Source organism: Canis lupus, chromosome 10 (assembly GCF_003254725.2).
Source record: "Canis lupus dingo isolate Sandy chromosome 10, ASM325472v2, whole genome shotgun sequence".
In the NCBI taxonomy this organism is placed as follows: Eukaryota; Metazoa; Chordata; class Mammalia; order Carnivora; family Canidae; genus Canis; species Canis lupus.
This window is the reverse complement of record NC_064252.1, coordinates 48,111,980-48,135,282: the sequence shown is the minus strand read 5'-3', so window position 1 is coordinate 48,135,282 and position 23,303 is coordinate 48,111,980.

Here is a 23,303-nt window from a genome sequence, read left to right as displayed (position 1 = left end):
AATGCCAAGAGGACTCATTAAAGAACTTGCCTGCCTTCTGTGACCAGCTTTCAGGATGTTCTATGACTCTGAGTAGATTCCCAACCAAGGGTATTCACACTGGTATCCCTCTTCTTTGAATTAATTAAGAATAATTCATATTCTTCTTAACTGTCGCTCTCATTTATTGAGGTTTTACTATGACCTAGGTACGTATATGGCTTATTAAATCAGATTATAAACTACATCTTGTGGAGATAGGTAGAAACAGGTCCAAAGAGGCTAAGGCACTTGCCTAAAGTCACACAGCAGGCAACAGCAGAGCTAGGACAAAAATCCAGGTCTGTCTGATTCTGATTCTTAATAACTATACTCTTGCACCTCCTGGATCCTATAACAATGGGGGATCAGGAATACAAAGGGCATGTGAGCATATGGGGGAGAAAAAAATGGAAGGGTTTCAGTGCTGCCTCGGAAAAGATGAAGGAAGATAAGAAGAGCAAAGAGAACTATAGAACAGTACTCCTGGGGCTTGAGGACAGGAGGTACATGGGTCAGAGGAGCCCATGCCTCATGTTCCAACTAGACGTGTGTACCATGGACAGAGCCCACATCCCATAATCTGGAATGCTTAGGAGCCACATGGGATTGAAAATTGCCTAAGCAGGGCACCCTCAGCCTTTGCAATCTCAACCATCTGGATTTATTGAGGTCTTGGGGGAGGGAGGGGAATCCCTGTCCTGGGGAGTTGAGGCCCCAGAGATGCGTGGCAGCTGCCCAAGACCAGGGTGTCACAGAGTAGAAAAGCACTGGATATTTGGAAGGAGGAGAGATATAGGAAATAAAACCCCTCTTAGGAGTGCATTATCAGCAACAAAGCAAAGCAAATTTACAAGCATATTATGGAAACTGCAGGAGAGGGAAATCATAGAAAGTTTCTAGTGAACAAGGAAATTGGAAATGGAAATCAGAATCTCCCAGTACAGCGCCGGTTATTATTAATTTGAACTTTGTAAAATGTTATTGATAGTGTCTGTTAGTATCTCCTTTCTGCTGTACCTTAGTGATTACACACATATTCGAAAGGGCTCATTCTCAGCCTCCTTGCCCCAATCTCGTTTCTCCTAGAACATCTTAAATTTCTTAAATCTCAACCCCACTACGTTGGACATTTTCATGCCTGGAGAGAGCCTAGTGCATATGTGATGTGTTCCTGGTGGGCTGAAACCATGCTTTCCCGTCTCAGGCATCACTACCAGGCTAAGCCTGGAATGGGCAAACAGTACGTGCTCAATAAATACCTGCTGTGTGATGAACACTTCTCAGCTTTGCCTCTCCTGGTCCGGTGACAGTTCTGAGACTCACCCTAGGAGGCAGCAGGAGAAGGCAGCTGGGCTTGGTCTCTGCCAAGACGGGGCGCTGAGCAAAGGCCTGTCCCGCGTGGGTGTGGGAGTGGGAGCGGGCGATCGTCTCCAGGCCAGGGTTTGCCTGACATCTCTGCCTTTGGAGGGGGACGGAGCCAGGGCTGGGGGAAGCCCCCCACGGCCAGGAAGATACGCATCGAGGGCAAGCTTGCGCCTCCTGGACGGAGGGGACCCCGTGTGAGACACAGAGAGGGCTCCAGGCCGGCCTGGAAACAATTCCCTTGGTTTGGACTCCAAACCTGGAAGAAAAATTGAAGAGCGGTCACAATTTCCCACTCACGAAGAAAATGAGAAGGCCGGGTATCTTCTCAATGAGTCAGCTGTAGGCAGGGGGATTTATTTATAATATTATTATTTGGGAGAAAAGAACTTACTATGGCCGAATGTAAAAAGTATTTTTTTTGATAAGTTAAAGAGATTAAGAAAAATCGGGCCGATTTTGACAGAGGATGGTGTGTAAACGAGAGGTGTTATCAGTGAGAATCTGGCACCCGCTCCATTTTGTTATGGTGAAAAATATCAGTATTATTTACTAAGAAGATTAGGGTTGAATTGGAAGAGAGGCTGGTTGTTGTGTGCAGATGGAGATAAGATAAGGATTTTACCTTCCCTGCACAGCCAAATGCGGCGTACACAGCGCTGTTATCTCGGGGCTGGCAAGCAGGGGGATATTAAGATGTACGTTGTAATTACCAGTGGCAGGAGCAAATTTCATAGCGACTATTTTAAACCCTAATAAAACGCCGGCCTTTAATTATACAGCTTTGAAATATTTTTTCTCAGTTAATTGCAACGGGGGAAAATAAAATCAACCTCATATTTGAAACTGATTCTCACAGGGAGAGCCCTCGGCCTGGCGCTCCAGCTGCCTCTGAGCGCCGCGCTGCAGGGCCGGGGGCTGCCTTAGGACTCAGTGTGCAGGTTCCGTGCACCCCCCTCGCCCCGGGGCCGCCCCCCCCCAACCTCATATATGGGAAGACAGACTAGGAAAGGGTGAAGGCTTTCCGTGTAGCATTTGTTTCCCCCAACAGCTGAAGCTGCATGCTCGTTCTTTCTGTGGATGAAGCCTGATTTCTGGAAGCTTCTGGAGGCAGGTGAGAAGAAAGGAAGGCTCCTGCAGGCCAGCGGGGGGGGGGGGGGGGGGGGGGCTTCTACTCCACAGATGTAGCCCCTGGGGGCTCCAGCCCTTGGAGCTCAACACTGCGTGGCCTCCACACACGGTGCAGTTAGGGTGGGGCCTTCTTTCAGGTTCAGAGATCGGAGTCTGGCGTCTTTAAGTCCTCTGTCCCCTGTAGCCTGCATTCATGATAATAAGTAACAGCAGTAGTGGTCGGTGTTGGAATAGCTCCTGCATGCCAGGCCCAACCCGACGCACCTTTTATCCCTGCTTCCCAGCAGGAGGCAGGCACCTCTACTGCTTACACTTTTGCCTTAGATTTTAAAGTCCTGTTCCCGAGGTCCACAGAGATAAAGTAACTTGCCCCCGATGGCAGCCAGCGGTGCCATCCAGGTCCGTCTGACCCCAGGACCCCGCTCTTCATCATCAAGGATAGACCCACCTCTCCATCTGTCCTCTCCTTTCCCTCGGGCCACCAACTCCCACCTATGATGAGCATCTGTGATCTGGACTCCATGCCCCTGTCACCTTCGGAGCCCTGCACCTGCTCCCTTCATTGCTCAGAACCAGCAAAGACCCCTCATTAGTCTGTTGGATGACAGTCCAACCTTGCACCTGCCCCCAGGCCCCTCCACGGTCTGGTCTCGATTACCTTTCCTCACTCATGAACCCCTTCTTCCCCACAGGGACCTTCCAGTCCTGGAAAGTTCACTGGCTGCCAAAAGGAACATGCACCACTCCCCACCTGGAACCCCTCGAAGCCTCTCCCCACTCAGCTGCTCTTCAAGCTCAGTTCCAACTGCTCTGCTTCCAGACTCGTCCCAGCCACTGTGCAAGCCACTCCTGTGCTCCCTTCATGCTCACGTCTGACCCTCTTTCAGCATGTCTTTGCATCACTTGGAATAGAAGCTCACTTGGGACAGGTTGCAGCTCCACTTTGCTCCGGGTTATACACACCCCAGGCATCTGTGGCTCTAATTCTCTTTGCATCAGTTACCCTTTCGTAGGTGTGCTCTGTTTTACCCGGTGGATTGTAAACCCCCTGATGGTGAGAACAGTGGATGAATTTCTCTTACAATCCCAGCCCAGACTTGCTGATGTGCCTTGTTGGGAAAGGGGCTAGTTTTGTATCTGGTCCCCTGAGGTGGAAACACCTGTGGGCAAGGGGGCAAGAAATGGCACAATCTTAGCTCATTTGTGTCACCTTCCACCATGTGACCCTAATCTCTTCCTCTGTGAAATGGGACCAGTAACACCTACTCGGTGGAGTGTGGGGAATCTGGATCCAATGACTATACAGAGTGAGAAAGACTTGGTCAGGACGTACACAAGCAGGGCATGTCAGTACACACCTTCCTCCGTCTCCCAGGAGCTGCCAGGCCATTTAAAGTCTATTTTGTTGGCTGGGACCCAAAAGAAAATAGCTCACCTTCCACCACTGGCCTCTGGTTTCTGGCCACACACCATGCTGTGGGTAGGTACGGGGGTATTACCTTGTGGATGAGAGGGTGATCTGGCTTTGACATCTGTCACCCCACTGATCGCCAGGGTTGCTTGGCTGCTCTGGCTGGCTGGGCAGGTGTCCCCTCCCTCCCTCACCACTCCACATGGTGCTGAAGCTGCTAGCTGGGTCCAAGAGGAAGACTTTCTTCAGTCAAGGGTATATGAGTAGCTGTAGTCCCCTGCTAGAACCTCCAAACAAGCTTTAAAGATCTGTTTGTAGGAGAACATGGGGTAGTCAATCTTCCAAGATTCTAGACACATCCAGATGAAGTGCCACATGCATGTGACAGTCTGATTCTCTTAAAAAGAAAAAAAAAAAAAAAGAAAGAAAGAAAGAGAGAGAGAGACACGATGGGTCCTCCCAGAATCTCCCCTGGGGCTGATGTGAGGCAAGGAGAGCGGGGTGCCGAAGCCTTTATCCACAGGAAAAAGACACCCCAGATACTCAGCTGTTTGAATAATTTCCCATTCAGGGCTAGAGGTGGAGGCAGGCCTCTCCACTCAGCCAGGGCTCTAACTTCATGATGGAGGGAGAATCCATCAAAGCCACCTAAGTACCCATTAGTACCCTTTTTGTTGTCAAACTCCTATTTATGGGAGAAAGTTGCCTTCATCCATACAACTGGATGTCCTGTGTTCCTAACAGTCCCTCTCCTGAACTCCTGGACATGCTCCTCAATCTGAGCGTGAAAGGAACTTTATAAAGCAAATGCTTCCTCTCCATGAAGCTATACCCTATCGTCTCAGAGTTAATATGTTTAACTTCTTTTTTTACTTTATTTTATTTATTTATTCATGAGAGACACACACACACACACAGAGAGAGAGAGAGAGAGAGAGAGACAGAGACACGGGCAGAGGGAGAAGCAGGCTCCATGCAGGGAGCCCGACGTGGGACTCGATCCCAGGTCTCCAGGATCAGGCCCTGGGCTGAAGGCGGCACTAAGCCGCTGAGCCACCCGGGCTGCCCAATATGTTTAATTTCTATGGGACCTTTCTGTGCCTTAGAACTCCAACCTTTCTGTCAGATACTTAGTGACCTGAAAATAGACACTTAAATATACCAGGAGCCCCTTTCCTCCTGGCAGGACTCTTTCCAACCGAAAGGAAGAATTCTTTAGTCCACAATGGTTGTCACCATCAATACAAACGTTCATCAAGTACTGATTAAATGGGGATCCCCGGGTGGCTCAGCGGTTTGGAGCCTGCTTTCGGCCCAGGGTGTGATCCTGGAGTCCCGGGATCAAGTCCCACATCAGGCTCCCTGCATGGAGCCTGCTTCTCCCTCTGCCTGTGTCTCTGCCTCTCTGTGTCTCTCATGAATAAATAAATAAAATCTTAAAAAAAAAAAAGTACTGATTAAATGCACCCATTTGTAAATCTCAATTATTATTATTGATATCGGGAGCTAACACCAGTGGATTTTTTGGGTCTTTTTTAATAAGCAAGGCCCTGGGTTAGTGCTCTTTACATGTGGCTTCACCTAATCCTGATAAAACCCTCTGAGGCTGGGTATTGCTATTACTCGTATTTTACTGATGAGAAAACTGGGGTTTAGAGAAATGAAGTAACTGACAGCTGGATGGAGTCTCATTCTAGAGCCGTGCTTTTAACCACTGTGTTGTAAGGCCTCACGCATCCAGGGCCCAGCTTGCTCTCGTTGTGTGTCCATGAGGACTCTTTCATTCATATATTTAGTGCACGGCCGTGGGTGGGCGTGTTTGCAGATCTTGTGTGTCCCACTGTCACCGCTCCCTGCCCTATGGACGACAGTGAGCAGGTCTTTGTGATTCCCCAGCTTTGGGAGGTCAGGGCCATCAGCCACAGTGCCTGGCAGCAGCCCTTTAGCCAAATAGCGGGAGCCAGCCAGAACGTGCTCTCGGTCACAGAACTCAGAGATTGAATCCTGAGCTGGTGTCTATCACGGGCAGCTGCAGCTGGCCCTGGGCTTGCAGCCTTTGTGGGTGCTGGCTGGTGTTGGGGCTCTCACTGTTCCAGAAATGATTAATACTCTGATACTATCTTGATAGCTTTAGGAGACACCCCTCCGTGGACTGGGATGCTACTGGTTGATATAAAATGATGTATTTTTTTCAATCTATTTCATGGTGGCAGTAATTCAGACAAGGAAATGTCTTTGCCTTCTGCTGGAGCTTTATGCTGCTTAGAAAGGGGGAAAAATCTACAGAGAATGATGAAGAGAATTTTTCAGAGAACTTAATACATTAGTAACTAGGAGCTTAGAAAATGAAACACTTTCTAAATTTCTGATACTGAACAAATGGCTTTTCCTCCCTCCTGAACTATAATGGTTATCTCCCCCTCTTCCAAAACCCAGGCAGCCCAAGGGAAGTATGGTGAGATAGAGCACAGCCAGGGGAAGGTCTGGAAATATTACAGTGTTTTTCTTACTTTTTTTTTTTTTTTTTACTCAGAAGCAGCTCTGTTTATTGGTTTCTCTGAGCAATTCCTCATTCTTTTTGCAGCCTGCTTCAAAGGGATAGAATTAATTTGCAGCCACAAACAAAAATGAATTTTTAGATTGTATTATATCTTTGTTCCTCCTACATTTACAATGTTCTTAAGTTGCTTTGTCCTTGGTTAGAGCATACCACAACCAAAGCAGCCCCTCATGACTTGCTGCCATGCTGGCCCTCCCCCCGTGCCCTGTTTGCTTTCCCTTGGCTACACATGACACGCTGAGGCCATTAATAATAGTATATTTTAAGAAATTCCCAATGCTTCTGATTTTGCAGCAAACATGGAATTCAACAAAGTCTGAGCCACCCATTTGCCAAAGGACCTAGTAGCTGGTAGTCAGAAGGGTGTGAGACTGAAGGGATTTGGTGACATGGAAACAGAGAACAAAGCTTGAGCACTTACTATAAACCCATGTAAAATATTATTTTTACCAAAGTTATACAGGTACATAGTTTAAAAGAAAAATATGTCAGGCTTCCTCCTGGCTTCCTTCTTACACTCCCCAAAGGGCACAACTTCAAATCGTTGAGCAGCTTCTTTATTTAATTTTCATATATTTAGATAGCATGCTTATACTGTTTGCAGATTTTAGCCACTGTCCACTAACTTCCTACTGAGGAATATGAGGTTTGGGCTGTCTTATACCTCTTTTCCCCCAACCCCAGTCACACATGCTCCTTCTCCACCAGCCCTTTCTCTGTTCTAGGCTCATGACATAGTTATATCCTAATTTTTTATAAGGTCAGTGTTTAGTTTTTACATACTATGATTATAAAAGGAATTATTTGTTGTGGAGCTATATGTATTCTATGGTTATACTTCCTTTCTTGTACTTAATGTTCTTTGTTTTCCATACAGTTAATAATTCCCTCTCTTCCTTGGCTTACTATATATTTATCACTAATTCATCCCTACATATTGTAAATCTTCTCTCAATATGTTTAAAATATTACCAATTTTATTTTTTCCCTAGAAACTTTCCATCTCAAAGCTCTCTATCCTCCTGTTTCAATCTGGATGGGATATTCCAAAAGCTGTGGTGGAGTTAGTGTCTTAGATCTTTCTTATTACTATCATGGTAATTCCCTGAGCTTTTCTCTTATATTAGATTCTCTGATTCTTATACCTGTATTTTCCTTTTTCTTGATTTATTTCTTCAGATGTGAAAAGATATGTAAGATAAGAGGGAGGTAAAAAAAAAAGAGGGAGGTGATGTTTTGAGCATCAAATCATATAAGTGAAAATGTCATTATTCTGCACTTCTCATTTTTTGATAGTTTGGCTAGGTATAGAATTCTAGGGTGCAAATAATTTCTCTCCAGCTTTGTAAAGCATTTCTGTACTTCCTGAGATTTCATACTGACTCTGAAAATATTGAGTCAACTTGACAATATCAGTGATTATCATAGTGGTAATATACCGGTAGATTTTTGGGAACTGGAGAAAAATTGAAGGGCAAGAGATCACCCTTTAGCAGGTTTATATTGATTATGGTAATAAGAATGGTGGCATTGACTTATTTTCTTTGAATTCCCTTCCTTGTTCAATGACTCTCCATGTCTCTCACACTCCTCTATCTATAGGCTCAAGTTCAGTTTTCTCTAACCAGCCTTCCAAGCTCCTATGTACCTCCCACCTTTCTCACCTGCATTCTCTAGTCCAGTCCAGAAAAGCTATTCTTCTCATTATTCCCTGCTCAATTTTTCTTTTCTCCAGCCAGGAATTCTCTCCCCTGAAAATTTCCTTCTTAAAAGAAATCCTATGCATTTTCAAGGGTTATCTCAAAGCTCAACATCTCCATGAGATTTGATTACTCTCATCTGCCATATACTCTGGATTGGCTTACTCAACTTCCGTTTGCAGCTGGGGAGATTAGAAAGATTAAAACTACATTTCTGAAATTTTCTTGCAGCTATGGTTCTGGATCTGAATTAGATTTTGCCTAACTAGATACATCCATGCAAGCTTAGAAACTGAAATGAATTGATTGGTTTGAAATTTGGAATTGAATTATTCACCATAGCATTTGAAGAGGAAAACAATAAATGAGGTCTAAAATAGAAGAACAGAGTTTCCCTCCAAGCTGATCCTCAAGGGATTAGTTTGTCACCTTCAATTTGGCTATTTGGATGAATCAGGATCTGCTTACTTCATTCATTAAGTCACTCAATGCATGTTTGCTGAGTGAAGAAAGGATTAATGATTTCTAGAAAGCTACTAGAAACTTTAAGGACTGAGGTCCTCATTAACCACTACCCTCAAAGAAAAAGAAAAAGAAGGAAAAAAGAAAGAATATTTCAGTAAACAGATATTGTCCTGGAGAGGACCTCACCTACAATGATGTCCAAGGGATTGATGGAAGATGTCAGAGTGGATGGTTAATTAACCCTGCACATTGCATCTAAAGAGTCTCTGCTGGCCTCCAGTTCTGCTGGCTGGAGGCATTTTTTTTTTTTTTTTAATTCCTTTTGGAAGCAAGTTTCTCTCCCCTCAAGTATCTTTCACTTCATCTAGTTTCCAGTTCATTTCCCACTTGCAAGTGTCATGGGAATATCACTCTATTACAACAACACTTGTGTATTCTCCCAAACTGAGCTCTGTGAAGTCCTTCATTGTTCTCCAGGGAACTGATGCATATCTCCCATTATGTCACTTCTGACACAGGGAAGAAAGAGAGGACTCTGTTGAGAGTGGTTGACAAGGCTAGGACAATACGTTCCCAAATTGGACAAGTCAATCTTACAGCTGTTCACAAGGACCTCTTTGGAAAATGGCATAAATCTAAATACCACCTCAAATTCTATCTTTAGGGAGGCAACAAATATATGATCAAATATATAAATAAATGTTTCAAGTGATCACTTACTAACAGCTAATGAAATGACCACTGACCAACACCGCGCTCACCAAAAACCATGGGGAACCAGAAAGGATGGAAGAAAGCAGGAAAATCAGAGTCAGAAACAATAACTAAGTTAAAACGTTCAAACATGACTGAGCAACAGGGATCCCTGAGTGGCTCAGTGGTTTAGCACCTGCCTTCGGCTCAGGGCATGATCCTGGAGTCCTGGGATCAAGTCCCACATCAGGCTCCCTGCGTGGAGCCTGCTTCTCCCTCTGCCTGTGTCTCTGCCTCTCTCTCTCTCTCTGTGTCTCTCATGAATAAATACATAAAATTAAAAAAAAAAACATGACTGAGCATCTATTGTGTGCTGTTTTTAAGCACATTATCTCATTAATCTTTACCTTATGAGTTAGATATTACCAACTCCATTTTGCAAAGGAGGAGACTTAAGAGTCAGTGGAGTTAAATAATTTGTCCAGGGTCACACAGCTGGTATCTGAACTAGAATTTGGACCCAAGCATCTTGATTGCAAATCATGGGCTCATTTTCAGTCTTTGTGCAATTATATCCCAGAATATGAACAGATGGTGAGAATCAGGGAAGGAGTTGGAAGGGACACAATGTCCATTAATGGTTTTAGGATGAGTGCTGAGGGGAAGGTAAATGGATAAGCATTGTTCATCCTAGGAAAGGGAATATCTTATGTTGTTATTATACTCTTTACTACAAGGACACAGATGGAAGTTAGACAAGCAGAAGCCCTCATTAGCCAGAAAGAGTTAGGGGTATTTCTCAGGAGCCCTTTGATCCTGGAATAAATTCTCTTGTCTAAAGCTTTCTGGGAGGCTTCCAGAAACTTGGAAGCAAAGGGGAGGAGCCTCAATTCGTTTACTCCAGCCCACCCAGAACACCTCCAAACCAAAACATTGGTTTTCCCCATATAAATAGTTTGAAAACCAGTATGGCACTGCAGAGCTTCCAGTCAAGTGTCTTATCAAGATATCTGTCATTTACTGGTGAGTCATTCACCTGGTGAGTATTTATTGAGTTCCAGTTAAATACTCAGCTGTTTTTAGCCCTATGACTCATAAAAGAAACTACTTACTATCTCAAGAAGCTTACCATCGTAGAGAAAAGATTAGAAACTTACAAGTCAGTTAAGGAACAATCCAGAGTAGGAATGATCAAGTGCCCCAAATAATGATATGAGTTATAAATACTATATGGTATATATTTTTAGAGTAAATGGAATGGTTAAATGGCAAATTTTATTACATGAATATATGTTTTTTAAACACACACTCATATAGGTGCTGTAAATGGGAACTTAAGTCTTTCATGGAAACTGAGATAGAAATTTTGAGCTGGAATCACTGAAGTTCTAAAACCATCATGAACAATGTCAATCTTAATTTGGAGCCCTGTCCTCTCATCATATCTAACATATTAAAATGTACTCACACCTGCACTAAATACATGTGTGTGTTTTATATATGAAACATTTTGCACAAAATGCTCTTTATAGTTTAAATTTTTTTCTTTTAAAATTATTTGGATAAAAGCAACTCCTTTAAGTCATAATTGACTACTGTATTCTGGCAAGATGATGCTTGCCCAAGAATTTTGGGAAGGAACAAAATATAATTTACAAATAGATTTTTTGAATACTGAAATTAATAATGAAAAATGATAAAATATGGCACATTTTAGATATCTAATCTAGCAAATTTTAATTTTGATATTGCAGTTTTCTTTTAGACTCAAGAGCCAATAAATACATTTTACATATAACTGCTGAAAAGAAAACATGTAGGACCCTTGGACTGTATTCACATGGCCTGGATTTGGTACAGAGAACAAAAATAAAAGCAAAATATATCCTAAAAAGTATATATATATACTACGAAATGGAAGCTTCCTCTACTCATTTTTGCTTAGAGAATCACACAAAACATGAACAGCACGAGTATAAAGGGTTCTGATTTCCATTGTGGTCTTTCACCACATATTCTTGGAATTATTTAGGTGTGGTGATACGTAGAGGCAGAGGAATGGACTTGGTGGCCACTGGGGAGTCCTGCAAAGATTGGGTGCTCATCAGTGAGGACACCAATGAAGACCACCATGCACCATCCTTGGTCACTACCAAACAGCCTATAGTTTCTAGTAAAGTGATTGGGGTCCCCACACTGGTCCCTCAACTCTCCACCAGTTTCAGGACCTGCAAATCACACTAAAATCTCCTAAACACCACATTTCAGATGTCAGTAGTGCGCACCAGCTGAAATATTTTATATTGAAGATATTTCACCTTTCTATCTTGGAGTTATGTCCAGAATGAAGGCCTCTCACTAATCTCCACACACCCTCAGGAAGACAACATGGCTATTGCCCACCAGGACAGCAGGGCAGATTCTCTCAACCCTTTCTATGTACCATAGGCAGGGACACGGAGAGAGGGAGAAAGTGGGCTGATCCCTGAGGTTCAAGGCTACTGGGTTGCCAGGCTGTCCTGGGTTTGTGGGCAGGAAGCAGGATAATGTGGGCTGATTCAGGAAAGAATACCCCGAGGGGGTTGTATTCAGTGGGGGGAGGGGGGACACCTACAGTGAATGAACACAACCACCAAGAGGTAGAAGGAAGTCCTTGATCATGTGATAGCCACAGCAATTCAGGGAGGGGAGGGATGGAGTCTCCAAAGAAATTATAGTGATTGAACCAGGCAGCACTTGCCCCCTGTCTGGCATGGCATGCTCGAGGCTGTTTATCTACCCTGTTGAATGGCTCAGCTTTTCCGAGTTTCCATCTCGTTAAAGACGCTTTCCACTCTCCCCCCTCCCAGAAATATTGGCAAGCTTCTTTAGTCATTTGTGTTTCTTTACATTACCAAGGCCAGAGGTATATCTTCTCTGATAGATAATGGCCCTCAGTTAAGGCTAGCAAAAGCTATTTTGCTTGATGTATTAGCGCCCTATTTTAGAATAATCCTATTCCCTTGATTCTTTAGTATTTACAATTTTTGTAAGTACCGATTATATTTTCTAAGTCAAAGTGGGATAAAATTAGTGCATTGTATCCTGTTGTTGCTGCTTTCTGGAGTAGTCAGTCTTACATATTTGAACAATACCACCCCAGTGTAATTTTAAAAGGTAAGAGCTTGATTCTTTAAAAAACACTTAGACGGGCAGTGTGAGCTCTCTCTGAGGATCCTCACATTAGGAGTGTTTTACATATATCACACAAAAGGAAAATGCGTTCTGAGGGGATCGAGGCTCATCTGAGCTGAGAGCTGAACCTGCGGAATTGTGACAAATGGACCCTTTTCTGCCAGCTACACACTGTCAGCCAGGCAACACTTGAGGCCATCTTCTGTTAATGGGCTTGTGGTTTGGGGAGCAACTGGTGGGGGCATATGAAGTCCCTGTCAACTTCATAGTGGCCCTTGTGGGCTTTGAACCCCACTGCCTTGGATTATCTAAAACTCTTGAAATAAAGAATTTAGTGATACACAGTGAGCAGTGGCTTTAGGATTTCCAATAGTTGAGTAGAGGGAGAGATAAGTCTGAGCTGGAATAGTCTGAGAAGGCTTCCTGGAGTAGTAGGACTGTAGCAGTGCCTTAAAAGGTCACTAGGATTTAGGTGGGCAGAGCAGAGGACAGAGACAAAACTTGACCATGTGCTCTGATCCCAAGGATGGCCTTCACTTGGCTATGAGAGACTATCCCCTTGGAAACTTCTTAGCTTCCGGCTCCTTGCCTGTTATACTGGACAGATGACTTTGAGGAGTGTTCATCTATGGTCATAGACTCTGCTCTGCCTTTTTTTTTTGAAACCTTAAAATAAAATAAAACTAAATAAATAAATACATACATAGAGGAAAATAAAACAAATGCCCATGTCATCGCAAACAAGAAAAAAATATTTTATCATATTTATTCAGGTTTTCTTTTTTTTAACTTTTAGTGAGGTCCAAAGCCCAGTTGGTGTCAGGCTGTAAGTTCTAATCAGCCTTCTGTGGATTGTAGTTTCCACTTTTATTTTATTTTGAGAGAGAGAGAGAGGGAGAGAGCGCAGCGGGGGGAGGGGGGGAAAGGGAGAGGAAGGATGAGACTCTTAAGCAGGTTCCACACCCAGCCTGGAGCCTGACACAAGGCCAGTCTCTCAACCCTGAGATCATGACCTGAATCGATATCAAGCGTTGGACTCTTAACCAACTGAACCACCCAGGGGCCTCTATTCAGATCTTTTTATAATGACATGACTTTTACAGGTAACATATTCTCTTATGTCCCTCTCCAGTCCCATTCTCTCCATCAACAACCACTATAATGAATTCAGTTTATATCCAGTTCATGTTTTTATACTTTTTAAGTGGGTGTGTGGTTTTGCTGACCTGATTAAAGATTATTTCCCTTTATTTATTTATTTTTAACCAGGAAGTGGATGCTTCAAGCATCAGACACTAAAATGGGGAATTTGGGGTGCCTGGCTGGCTCACTCCATAGAGCACGAGACTCTTGATCTCAGGGTCATAAGTTCAAGTCCAACGTTGGGTATGGAGTCTACTTAAAAAAAAAAAAAAAGATTCCATGAAAAAACAATTTTAAATAAAATAAAATGGGGAATTGGATTAGTGGAGATTGGAGGACAGAGGAGGCTGGGAATCTGGGGACCCTCCATTCATAACAAGTGTCCCCCATTGTTCCTTCAGAAGTAGAATACACCTATTGAAGCTGAGGTATTAGGAAGAAATTTGGGATCATGGCGTGTTAACTACTTCTTACTGTTTTTGGTAAAATTCTACAAGACAGAGATGACTAAAGGCATCCTAATGCAGAGTAAAGAGGGAGACTGAGCAAGAGAAGCATCAGTGTTTTGCCATCTCCCAGGTCCTCTCCTGAGATCTTTGCTCTTAGGACAGTTTAGAATTGCTTAAGACAGAGGCCAGTAAAAAAGAAGGCAGGGACTGGAGTTTCTGTTACTTGCATTAAAAAAATCCTAATTAACAGAGTATCCATAAATGTGTGTTTTATTACATACAGATAGCCATAAACAATGTATTGCTTTGTGTTCTCTTAGAATCACTTAAATGAACTCCCACAGTTTATAGTGTTACATAAGTCTTTTTTTCCTCTATGTTGTTTCTAGATCTGTCCATGTTGATACCTCTAAGTACAGACCATCCATTTTAACCCCTTGATAGTAGTTTGTAGAATAAACATTGCATAATTTATTTATTCCTTTTTCACAAACAGACATTTGGATCGTTTCCAATGTTTTGCTCTTCTAGTGCTGGAATGAACATTCTTATAACATCTCCTTGAATACACACGTAAGTGTTTCTCTACAATATTGAACTAAAGACAGATCTCCCCGGGCATAGGAGAGGCACATTGCACATTTTGCCGGATATTGCCAAGTCGATCTCCAAAAAACAGTTATGCCAATTTGCATCCCACCCCCCTCAGCATTGTGAAAGAGTTCTTATTCCCTCGTATCCTTTCAACAATCAGAATTTATTTTCTGCTAATCTGATGTGTGTGAAATGATCTCTCATTGTGATTTTAATTAGCACTCCTTGATTATACTTCGGCTGAACCTTTTAAAATGTGTTTCAGGCTATTCAGGTTTCTTCTTACACGAATCATGCATTTTTCTATTTGGTTGTTTGTAGTTCTTTATTCCAAATAGTAATCTTTTGATTGTAATATATGATGTCAGTTTCTCCTCCCAGTATGCTGCTAGGCCGTTAATTTTGTATAATGGATGAATCCACCACTGTAGTATTGCGCAGAATATTTTCACTGGGGCAGCCCGGGTGGCTCAGTGATTTGGTGCTGCTGCCTTGGGCCTAGGGCCTGATTCTGGAGTCTCGGGATGGAGTCCCACGTCAGGCTTCCTCTGTGGAGCCTGCTTCTCCCTCTGCTTGTGTCTCTGCCTCCCTCTCTCTCTCTCTCTCTCTCTGTGTGTCTCTCATGAATAAATAAATAAAATCTTAAAAAAAAAAAAAGAATATTTTCACTGCCCTAAAAATCCTCTGTTCTGTGTCTCTTCATCCCTCTCTCCTTGATAACTTCTGGCAACCACTCATCTTTCTCACTATTGCCAGTTTTGCCTTTTCCAGAATGTCATATAGTTGGACTCAAACAGTATGCAGCCTTCTCAGGTTGGCTTCTTTCACTTAGTAATTTGCATTTAAGTTTCCTCCATGTTTCTTCCTGGCTTGTTAGCTCATTTCTTTTTAGTGCTAAATGTTTCATTGTCTGCATGTACCAGTTGATTTATCCACTCAACTGAAAGACATCTCAGTTGCTCCCAAGTTTTGGTGAGTAGAAATAAAGCTGCTATAGACATCTCTGTTCAGGATTTTGCATAGACGTAAATCTTCAGTTCATTTGGGGCGAATCTTAAAGAGCACGATTACTGGATCACATGGTTAAAATACATTCATTTTGTAACAAAACGTCAAACTGTCTTCCCAAGTGGCTGTACCATTTTGCATTCCCACCAGTACTGAATGAGAATTTCATTTGCTCCATATTCTTGTCAGCATTTGGTGTTGTCAGTGTTTAGATTTTAGCCATTACTAATAGTTATGTAGTGGTACCTCGTTGTTTTAGTTTGCGATTCCCTAGTGCCATATGACATTGAACATATTTTCGTATGCTTTCTTGCCATCTGTATTTCTTTGGTGAGCTCTTTGTTCAGGTCTTTTGCTCATTTTTAAATTGAATTGTTCATTTTTTTCATTGCTGAGTTTTAGGGATTCTTTGTATATGTTGGTAGCATTCCTTTATTAGATGCATATTTTGCAAATATTTTCTCTCAAGCTGTGGCTTGTCTTCTCATTCTTTTGAGAATGTCTTTCACAGAGCAAAAATTTTTCACTTTCATGAAGTCAAGCTTAATAATTACTTCTTTTATAGATCATGCCTTTTGTGTTATATCTAAAAGATGACTGCCAATCCAAGATCATCTAATTTTTCTCCTGTGTTATCTTCGAGAGGTCTTAGAGTTTTGCATTTTACATTTAGTTCTACCATCCATTTTGAGTTCATTTTTGTGAAGAATGAAAGTTTGTGTCTAGGTTTATTATTTTGCATGTGGATGTCCAGTTGTTCCAGCGACATTTATAAAAGGACTATCTTCATTTTTTTTTCTTCTTTGCCAAAGATTAGTTAACTATAGTTATGAGAGTCTATTTTGGGCCCTTTATTCTGTTCCACTGATCTATTTGTCTATTCTTCTGCTCATGCCACACTCTCTTGATTACTCTAGCTTTATAGTAAGTCTTGAAGTTGGTAATGTCATTCCTTTGACTTTGTTCTTATACTAAAATATTGTGTTGGCTATTCTGAATATTCTGCCTCTCCATATGCATTTTATTTTTTTTTAAAGATTTTATTTATTTTGTTTATGACAGACACACAGAGAGAGAGACAGAGACAGAGACAGAGACAGAGAGGCAGAGACACAGGCAGAGGGAGAAGCAGGCTCCCCCTGGGAAGCCCCGGGACTCCAGGATCATGCCCTGAGCCAATGGTGGACACTCAACCACTAAATCACCCAGGCGTCCCTCCATATAAATTTTATTTTATTTTATTTTTTTTATTTTAATATTTTTAAAGTATTTTACTTATTTATTCATGAGAGAAACACAGAGATAGAGAGAGAAAGGCAGAGACACTGGCAGAGCGAGAAGCAGGCTCCATACAGGGAGCCCCATATGGGACTCGATCCTGGATCTCCAAGATCACACCCTGAGCTGAAGGCAGATGCTCAACCGCTGAGCCACCCAGGGATCCCCCCTTTTTTTTTTCAGCTTGTCAATATCCATACACTAACTTGGAACTTTGGAATTACACAGTGTATAAAGTTCTTGACTAATAGTTTATTATTAGTGTCTAGAAGTGCTAATACTTTTTGTATGTTGGTGTTGAGCCCAGCAGCCTTGCAGAGCACTGATTAGGTCTAAAAGGCTTAGTTTTTGGATTTTATATGTAGATAATCATGTTGTCTATAAATAATTTTTTCCTTGTGTTGTAAATAAAGTTTTCCTTGTGTTGTCCATAAATAACTAAAATTTTCCCAGTGTTACTGCATTCTCTGGGATGTATATATGTATACATATATACGTACAGTATAATTTTATGTAAGAGGAGCAGAAGAGGGCATCTATATCTCCTGACATCAAGGGAACTTCAAACTAAACTTCAAACATTAACTAAGATATTATTGTAGATTTTTAGATGATATTCTGTATCAGATTAAAACAGACCCATTCTATTTTCAGTTAAAAAGTTTCCTTTTTTTAGTTATGAAAGAGTATTTAATTTTGTCACATATATTCTGCATCTGCTAAGATAATGCTTTTCTCTTTTAATCTGATAAGCAGTCACCTATGTTGATATATTCTGTTATTGATTGATGCATTCCTAAAATAAATTCTACTTGATCAGGATATATTATTGTTTTTGAACACTTCTGAAGTTGATTTGATTTAGTACTTTCCACCTGTTCATAAGTTAGATAACCATATGTTTCTTTCCTTCTTTCTTTCCTTCCTTCCTACCTTTCTTCCTTCTTCTTTTGTTATGTGATTTTCTATTATCCTCATATCCTTGTCCAGGTTTACTACCAAGTATTTATTACCTGGTATATTACCATATAGCATAAACTGGCTATATGCAATGAGTTAGTGAGCTTTTTCTAACTTTCCACTCTCTGTAACAGTTGTTTAGATGATGGACGTAAGTACAGATTCAATTTATTCGATAATAATTCAGATCCCATAAAGGTTACAATTTTCCTTGAGTCAGTTTTGATAATTATCCATTTATCTAAGTTCTTAAGTTTAGATAAATGTAGTTTTCAAATGTCAGTAATGTCATCTATAGATTATTTTATAATTTAAAAATTTCTATTGCATCTGTAGTTAGGTTCTCTTTCATCATCCAATGTTATTATTTATATATTCTCCCTATCTTCTACTTAATCTAACAACCTGATAGAGATGTACTAGAATTGCACGCTGTAATTTTGGGTTTAAAATTTGTTTTCCTTGTAATTATGTCAGTTTGTATGTTATATATTTTGGGACCATCTTGTTAGGTACATACAATTCATGATAGTTACACCTTATTTATGAATTTTTTTTGCATTATGAAATATTCCACTTTATGTCTTTTTAAAAAGATTTTATTTATTTATTCATGAGAGACCCAGAGAGTTAGAGAGGCAGAGACACAGGCAGAGGGAGAAGCAGGCCCCTCTCAGGGAGCCCGATGTCAGACTCGATCCCTGGACCCTGGGATCACACCCTGAGCTGAAGGCAGGCGCCAAACTGCTGAGGCACCCAGGGATCCCATTTATGTCTTTTGCCTTAAGTTATAGTTTGTCTGATATGAATAATTATTTTCATTAGCATTTTCCTTGTATGCCTTTGGCTTCAGTAATTTCTATTTTTTTGGTTTGAGGTATACTTGTAGACAGTATATATTTGGACTTAAAAAATCTAATGTGATAAGTTCAGGCTTTTTGTAGTTGAGTTTTGTCCACTTATGTTTATGATGATTACTGGCATATAATATAGAATTATTTTTGGCATCTTCTTTTTATTTTTTTTCCATGCTTTTCCTTGACTTATTTTTCTGCTCCTTTTCTATTGTTGGATTGATGACGTTTTCTCGATCTCCATTTTTTGTTTTTTCTGCTAAATGGAAACCGCATATATCTTTTATTTTGTTTTAAAGATTTTAAAATTTTTGTTTTTTAAGTACTCTTTACACCCAACATGGGGCTTGAGTTCATGACCCTGAGATCAAGAATCACATGCCCTCCTGACTAAGCCAGCAGGATACCCCTATTTTTAAAAATTATTTTAATGGTTGTCCCTACTTTAAAATTTTTTACTATGAAATATTTAAAATCTATGGACAAATAAAATAAAATAAAATAAAATCTATGGACAGTTGTACAAAATAATAATATACTCATCAATGTACTTACTATTTAGTTTCATAGGCCATGTTTGGCTCAGATTTTTTATAAAAAAAATACAACGTGGGGCTCCTGGGTGGGTCAGTTGGTTAAGCAACCAGATCTTGATTTTGGCTCGGGTCATGATCTCGAGGTTGTGAGATTGAGCCCCAGGATGGGCTTCACACTCAGTGCAGAGTCTGCTTAAGATTCTCTCTCTCTCCTGCCATTCCACCCACTTGCACATGCAGGTGCACACTCTGTCTCAAATAAATAAATAAGTCTTTTAAAAAAGAAACAAAACATTACAAAGCAGTTGAAACTCTGTGTACCCTTCTCTAATCCCACTCTTTTCTCTCCAGAGGCAACCACTAATCCGAATTTGGCATTTACCATTTCCATCCATGTGATATATGTTTGTGTCTTTGTTTCCAATATATGGTTTTGCTTTGTGATTTTAAAAAACTTGTGTAAGTGATATTTTTTTGCTACATGCATAATTCTATACTGGTTGTTTTATTGTATAATATATTATTATCTAGTATTTTTTGAGATTTATTTATTTTAGCCCATGTGGCTTTAGTTGATATCTTTAATTATTACTGTATAGTATCTATTAAAAAAAAACTGTCACAGTCCATTCCCCTGTTGATGGATATTTAGGTTGTTTCTAATTTTTCACTGTCACAAATACTGTTGGAATAAACTTTGTTGTACATAATTCCTCAAGTGAATGAGTGAGAGTTTCTTTGGAATATTTACTCTGAAGAAGAGTTTCTTTGTCCTAGGGTAAGTGCAATTTCAACTTTACTAGATAGCACAAAATTGCTCTGCACAGTGGTAGTACAAACTTATATATATTTGGTGCATTTCCCAGATTCCTCTGCACCTAGCATTCCAGATATGGTCTCGTTCTGCCAATCGAATGCACTCCTTAAAAACCCAGAAGGGGGAGTAAGTCCTGCTCTGCAGAATCCAGAAGCAAGCACATTTGTAGAGCCATTTGTTTTCTGTGGTAGCATTAGCAGGGGTCCGAGGGCCTGGTCCCTAGCCTCAAGGGGTGGCGAGCAGAGTGCAGGACACTCACTCTGTTGGTGTAGATCATAGCACCAGCACCATTGGTCATGGTGACTCCAGATCAGCTAAGAGGTGGTCATTATCTTGGTGGCACAATTAGCTAGAAAATTAGTGGCCTTGAGAATTGTTTCTGAAAGCTCAATCTGGAGTCTGTTTCTTTGGTACAATGATTCTGTGAGCTATTTAATATCCCATAAGAAGCTCCTTTCTTTTTCTTATTTTTGAATTTTAGTTATTTATTTATTTTAAAGATTTTATTTATTTATTCATGAGAGACACAGGAGAGAGAGGCAGAGAGAGAAGCAGGCTCCATGTAGGGAGCCTGATGTGGGACTCAATCCTGGGACTCCAGAATCACGCCCTGGGCCAAGGGCAGGCGCTAAACCACTGAGTCACCCAGGGATCCCCCCCCCCTTTTTTTTTTAAGATTTTATTTGTTTATTTGAGATAGAGACAGAGATAGCAGAGCAATAGAGAGAGCATGAGCTGGAGGAGGGGCAGAGGGAAAGGAAGACGCAGGCTCCCCACTGAGCAGGGAGCCCAACATGGGGCTCCATTTTGAGCCAAAGGCAGATGCTTGACTGACTGAGCCACCCAGACTCCCTGAAACTCCTTTCTATTGAATTTTCTGGAAGCGTGATGTTCCTTCAGCACCCCAGGCAATAGATTTTGTTATGGTTATTTTTTCAAGGGGCATTGTTTTCAATTCCTTTTCAGTAAAAGTCTATTTAAAAATTTTAACCTATCTTTGGTATGATCATCATTTTAAAGCTTAATCAATGCTTTAGACATTTTTTTTAATTTTTTTTAAATTTTTATTTATTTATGATAGTCACAGAGAGAGAAAGAGAGAGAGGCAGAGACATAGGCAGAGGGAGAAGCAGGCTCCATGCACCGGAAGCCCAATGTGGGATTCGATCCCGGGTCTCCAGGATCGCGCCCTGGGCCAAAGGCAGGCGCCAAACCGCTGCGCCACCCAGGGATCCCCTGCTTTAGACATTTTTTAAAAAGGTAATACACACACATGTTGGAACATCCAAAAAAGCACTAGCAGGTCCTCCTCCCATCTCTGTCCTCAAGCAGCTCAATTCCCTAGAGACAAACACTGCTATCAGTTATGTGCCAATCCTTTCAGAGGTTTGATGCATAGGGAAGGACATGTATGTATCTTCTTTTTTAAAAAATAAATAGTATCATACTATGCTCATAGTTCACACTACCTTTTGTGAAAAAGTTGTTGGGGAAGGCGCCTAGGTGGCTCAGTGGTTGAGTGTCTGCCCTTGGTTCAGGTGGTGATCTTAGGCTCCTGGGATCAAGTCTTGCATCGGGCTCCCCACAGGGAGCCTGCTTCTCCCTCTGCCTATGTCTCTGTCTCTCATGAATAAATAAATACAATTTTTAAAAAAATACTTTAAAAAATAAAAACAAAGCTGTTGGGGAAAAGGACATGCACATAGAAAATGCAAAATGCAAAGAACATCTACGTGGATTTAATTATGATAAAGTATACACCTGTGTAACCACCGCTCAGATCAAGACACAGAACAGCAATGACACTCCATAGCCTGGTGTTTGCCTCTCCTTAACCTCCATTCCCTCCCTCCCTGTAGAGGGAACCATTATCTTGACTTGTGTGATATTCACTTCCTTAATTTTCTGTACAGTTTTACCTCCTCTGAATTGTATCTCTGAACAGTCAAGTTTAGCTTTGTCTGTTTTTAAACTTTATATTAGTGGGATTATACTGTACATATTCCTTTGCATGTTTTTTTTTTTGCTTAATATATTTGTAAGATTCATCCATGTTGTTGAATGTAATGCACTTTGCTTTTTCCACTTACAAATACATCTTGGAGATTGTTCCATTGCCTTTCATGTAAGAGCAATAACTTGTTCAACCAGTGTCATAGTGGTATCCCTGGGTGGCTCAGACGTTGAGCGTCTGCCTTCAGCCCAGGGTGTGAACCTGGAGTCTTGGGATCAAGTCCTACATTGGGCTCCCTGCATAGAGCCTGCTTCTCCCTCTGCCTGTGTCTCTGCCCCTCTCTCTGTGTCTCTCATGAATAAATAAATAAAATCTTAAAAAAAAATCCAGTGTCATAGTGATGAGCATTTAGGTTGTTTCTCACTTTTTGCTATTACAAGTATTCTTCAGTAAATATTCTTGTATGTACCCGGGCAAATAAAGGAGTAGAATAAATTCCTAGATGCCAAATCCCTGAGTCAAAGATGATGTTCGTTTGTACTCTTGATTGTTATTGTTTTATAAAGATTATATTGGTATTTACTCCCATCATCAATGTAAATTTCCTTTTTCCCTACACATTCTCACATTTAAATCTTTTTCTTATTTGATAAGTAAAATATAGTACTTTATTGTCATTTTAGTTTTTATTTCTTTTATTATGAGAGAGGTTAGGCCTCTTTTCATTTTTTTAATTGTGTCTTACCAATTTTTTTTAGCTTTTATTTAAATTCCTGTTAGTTAACATACAGTGTAATATTAGTGTTAGGTGTACAATTAGAAATTCCCCACTTCCATACACCATCCAGTGCTCATCGTGTTCCCTTTTCATTTTTAAAAAAGATTTATTTATTTATTTGCGAGTTTGGTGGGGAGCAGAGGGACAAGCTGACTCCATGCTGAGTGCAGAGTCCCCAGTGGGGCTCGATCCTACGACCGTGAGATCATGACCTGAGTGGAAACCGAAAGTAGACGCTTAACCAACTGAGCCACCCAGGAGCCCCCACTTTTCATTTTTGAAAAGCATTTCTATTTCTTTTTCTATTAGTTGGTCTTTTTGTCATTGACTTTTAGAAACTTTTCATGTTAAGATTATTCTTTTTTTAGGTGATAGGAGTTGTGGGTATTATATTAATTGTATATTCAGCCATGTC